Raw genomic sequence first — 5,222 nt, forward strand, 5'->3', positions numbered from 1 at the left:
CTCCGGGTTGTATCTGCACTGTAAAAAAACACAAACAGCTACTTCAGCTCAAGACCGTGGACTGCCCATTGACATTTTCACTTCCTTAAAATACAAATAAATATAAAATAAATACATAAATAAATATTTTCTAAAAAAAAAATTATACGCGAGCATTTTAGGAAACTCAAATAAGGTGCATTAATTTGCCCTGTTGCATATACTGTTACAGTGACCCCCCCCCCCAGAAATAACCGAACGTCTGTCCTACCGAAACCCAATCCGATCGGGTCCAAATCCAGCTCAGCACCGACAATCAACCGCGACAGCAGAGCGATTCTGCGGCCGAACTCCCATGTTATTTCTCCCCCTTCCTCTGAAACCCCAAGCACCACCGCGATCTTCGGATCAAAGCGGGGTTTAGAGGGTTTTAAACACCGGAATTCCCATTTCTGTTGCCGATGTGACTGGCTCTAATGGCGGCGGCACCGGAGCGGGGGTAAACCAAAATAAACCTACTCCGGAGATACTGGTAGGAGGGATATCACCTGGATCAGCGGGCACATATGATTGGCTCTCGCTCCGTAAACACCGTGGAAACCAATGAGGGCGCATTTCTTTCGTTAAAGGGCTTCATGGCATACTTCCTTCACAAGCAATAACAATCAGGAAACCGTAGCTCTCGGTCCGCCATGTTGGCTCTAAGAATATCGGGGATGGAATATTAGGTTTCACTCTGCAGTGGAGCCAAAATGGAGTGTGTTTCGTGTGTTCGGCTCCACTGCCAAGGCCAGGGGGATGATGTCATCGTTTCAGAAAGATCTACCGCAGCATCACCTGCAGTGACATAAGGGCAGTTTTTCAATGAAAACAAAAATAAAAGAGTTGACATTATAGCTCCAGGGCCGTTAGATTGTTCTGCGTGTAGCTCTTTTATTTCAAAACAATAAATTAAAGGCCCAGTGGGTGGTTTTAGCTGAACCGTTGCTTTCATTTACTAATTTCTTTAGTAGACTCTTTTATTTTTTATTTCTTTAATCAATGTATTCGTTTTTTGAAGTGAAGACTGCATTAGAAAATAAATAAATAAAAAACGTTTAATTTCTTGCGTACATTTTTAATATCTTCTGATTATTTTTGTCCATAACATTTCTTTAGTGAATATTTAGTCTATTTTTGTCCATAACATTTCTTTAGTAAACACTTCAGTCCCTTATAATTTAGGGTTAGGTTAGTTATGATCAGTGAAACTACATCCTTTTGTCAGCTGATTGATTATATCTTGTATCGATCGATTAAGCAGAACAGATGAATGAATATGTTTAGCGCAACTTTGTCGCCATCCAGTGGTTTCATAAACAAATGCAACATGATGAGACACTTTAGTTCTTTAGTTTGATGAGACACTTTACTTTTTCTGTGAAGAATTTTGTATTCTGAACATTTTACTCTAAAATAAATATTCCATCTCAGAATCAAAAGTAAAAAAAATACATGTATTATATTTGTATTCTTATTACAGTTTATTTACACATGAATGTACAGTAAAGTTATATTATTATATATGATATTTGCATTGTAACATTATTTACGACTAGTAAATGTTAAACATATTCTTAAAATTTTGATCAAAGTAATGATTTACATTTTAAAAGTATATGTCGTTATTTACTGATAATCTTCCTCTCTCAAATAACGTCAGTCACATCATGACACCTCGCGTTCTCGAAACCAAGGGCATTTGACAAACCTCACTGCCGCAAGCGCGAACGATACTTTACAGGAAAGCCAGACTACAAGACTTTTAAAAAAATTTTTTTTTATTGCAGTTGAAAGAATAACAACAGTTATGAAGTAACATGGGGCTAACAGACATCATCACTTCTCTCTCCTTTAGATGCTGCCTCGTCACCTTGTGCCCAAACACACCCTGCAAGGGTGGTGTTGCATGACAGATGCTCTCAGATATTAGAATGGATTTGCTTTCTTCTTGATAAGGCCACATATGTGCGTCCTAAGGTGTGGTGTTGCACCACAGGCTCAGAATTAGCATTCATGTTTAACTTGGCCAAGTTAACTTGGTGGAAAGGGGAAAACATGCTATAGTATCAATTACTCATAATATAACAATATACATATATATATATATATATATATATATATACACACACACACACATATTATGCGCTATTTGGGGGACACCACTGTATATAGTAAAAGGAAAATATTTTTTAATGCAATACCATATTATTATTTCAGTATTTCCAATATATTTTATACAATATATACACAGCAGGATTATTATAGTTAACTAAAACTAAACCCATAAAAAATGTAATAATAAAAATTAAATATAAAAAATATGTATTTTATGTCAGCTAGTTGCCAAGGCAACAATTCAAAATTAAAACATGAATAAAAACTGTATTGACTATATATATATATATATATATATATACAGTGGGTACGGAACAAAATATTTATAAAAGCTATAAATATAAACTGATTCAAAATATTCTAATAATATCTAAAATTAGTATGCCATCTATTTGAATATTTAATAGTATGTCAATAACACTAATAGAATGGATTGTTTCATTGTATTATGCATTATCTATCTATCTATCTATCTATCTATCTATCTTCTATCTATCTATCTATCTATCTATCTTTTGTCTGTTATTATCAAAATGTGTAATATATATATATATATATATAGTGAGAGAGAGAGATAAATACATTTCAATAATTATTTGCAAAAATATGTATTTATAAATTCTTTTACCCCAATAAAACAATAACTAAATAGAATAAAATGGTGATCAATAAGAATAATTTAGCTTCTTGCTAGCTTATTTAAGTATCTCTGTAATGTCTGACCTTTAAATTATTGAAATGTAAAAAAATAATAATAATAATTTTTCCAAACAAAAGTGTATGTTGGTCAAACCAATTATTTACCTGTCTTGATATAATAAATAATACAGTGTACTATATTTCCAGTTTATGTTCTGTATATATGTAATTATGTAGGTGTAGAATCGGTAGGTAGTAGTACATTATATTTAAGTGGGCAAACAACTGAAAGGGAAGAATTCATGTAATAAATGCACTAGATATAATGGATTTGATTCTGTTAAAGTATTGACTTTTTATTATTTTATTTTTGTCCTTATGGTGTGCTTGTTAATGTGTCTAGAAGTTTCTTAAATCCCCTACAGTGTATTTCAGTTGTGTAGCTTTAGGCACTGTTGCAGTTGGGTTTTGGGAAGCAATTCCTCTGTGATCCACCCCTCCCTCTCCCATGAGATCCCTGTTTTATTATGGTGATGAGGGTTTGTGCTTAAGCAGGGTTCGACACTTGTCTGTGTCTGTGTTTGAGTGTGGAAGGCAGGGGTTGGGTGGAGAACAGACCCTTATTTTCCACAGCATTGACCCCTGTTATATAGAACCAAATATTCTGTGTAGCTGTCTGCTTTTGCTGAACACAAAAATGCTCTCTAAGCTTGTTATGACGGGGACCAGATGACCCAGAATACTAGTGTTGGGTGAGGTCTGTGATCTTGAGAGATGAGGGCACAGCTAAGGCCTTTAGCTGTGTGTGTGTGTGTGTGTGTGCGCGCATAAAAAGATTGAAATTAGCACAAGCATGCTGAAAATGTTGTAGAGTTTAGTAAACTTGTGCAAGGTAGCATGCTGTGTCTATAAAGTGTAAAATAAGCTTTTTAAGTGCTGAGCCCAAATGCAATTTAAGCCTGATGTGAACTACGGTTGGTTTGCATTTGAAAGCTGTTGTAAATAATGATATATTACTGGCTTTTTCTAGCTTAGTAATTTCCCATTTGGACACAATGTGCAGTCAGTCTGTCACTATAAGGCTACGTCCACACGAAGCCAGAGCTTTCCCTATCCGATCTTTTTTTTTCCTTCGTCTCAAGAAATATCTGCGTCCACACGAAACCACAAAACCGACACAAAGCGATGTAGTATACATGCCAGACCAGTATGTGGCGCTGTAATTCTGCCACAGAGATACACTAAAAACGGAGAAGAAGACTTGGACTATGCGCATAAACCTTGCGCTCGGTATACAAACGAACATGGAACAATACATTTATTAATCTGTGTTAATGTTAGTTAATAAAAAATCCACCATGGTTTTTGGGTGTTTTGAAGGGTTTTTTTAATTTATTTTTTTATATATATATATTTATTTTTTTTTGTATTTTTTTTTTTGGTACTCAAATTTCAGACTCATCACCTATGAAAGTTTACTTGACCTCCAGTACAGTAGGTGGCGATAATGCTCCTAAGGAGTTATTCGCCATAAAACAAGAAGAAGAAGAAGTTAATAAAAAGACAATGTTCAGTGTTTGTTCATGTTTTTGTTGCTGTTACGTGACGTAGCGGTGTCTGACTAGGGGCGAGACGTGGGCTGATGACGTCATCGTTTCAGAAAATATACGGATTCGCTGTCCACACGAAAACGCAAGGGCGGCGTTTTTAGATTTATCCACTCTGGGACTCGGTTTCAAAAAATATCGGTTTCACTCTCCCAAAACGCCAGATTTGTGTGGACGAAACGCCTATACGATACAAAATTTAAGCGTATACAGCTAAACACGTCTCCGTGTGGACGGGGCCTAAATCATGTCTGCACACTTCTGTCATCATTCAAACATAACGAGAGCAGCTGCCATCTATCATCACCACCCAGGGTGTGGCAGCAGCCGCTCGGGTAATTATTCTCTGTGAGCTTTGAAATATATTTAATAATGCTTTAAAAAATGCTTATGTTGAATTTCTCACCCTCAGTGTTGTTAAATGTTTCAATAATAACAAACAGTAGCAGAAAACTGGATTGAATCCAAATCAGTGATTCATTATTCTCAACAATGCTGTGATATTAACAAGGTTTTATTTTATTGTAATGTGTGTTTAAAGGAATAGTTTACCTAAAAATGAAAATTTGCTGAAAATGTACTCTGGCTGTTCAAGATTTGGAGAAATTTGGAGAAATTGCCCACCAATGGGTCCTCTGCAGTGAATGGGTGCCGTCATAATGAGAGTCCAAACAGCTGATAAAAACATCACAGGGCTCAATGTGCTTTGACATCATGTCAGATGTCATACAAAACAAAACATAATGGTCAATAGGTATGTTATCATGGTAAAGAATGGTCTGGCTGTAAGATTGTTTGTTGGAGCTTTGTGAGTGAGTGCTTGAGCTTCAAAGTCACGTT

Source organism: Sinocyclocheilus rhinocerous, unplaced genomic scaffold (assembly GCF_001515625.1).
Source record: "Sinocyclocheilus rhinocerous isolate Xijiao unplaced genomic scaffold, SAMN03320098_v1.1 scaffold853, whole genome shotgun sequence".
NCBI classification, from domain to species: Eukaryota; Metazoa; Chordata; class Actinopteri; order Cypriniformes; family Cyprinidae; genus Sinocyclocheilus; species Sinocyclocheilus rhinocerous.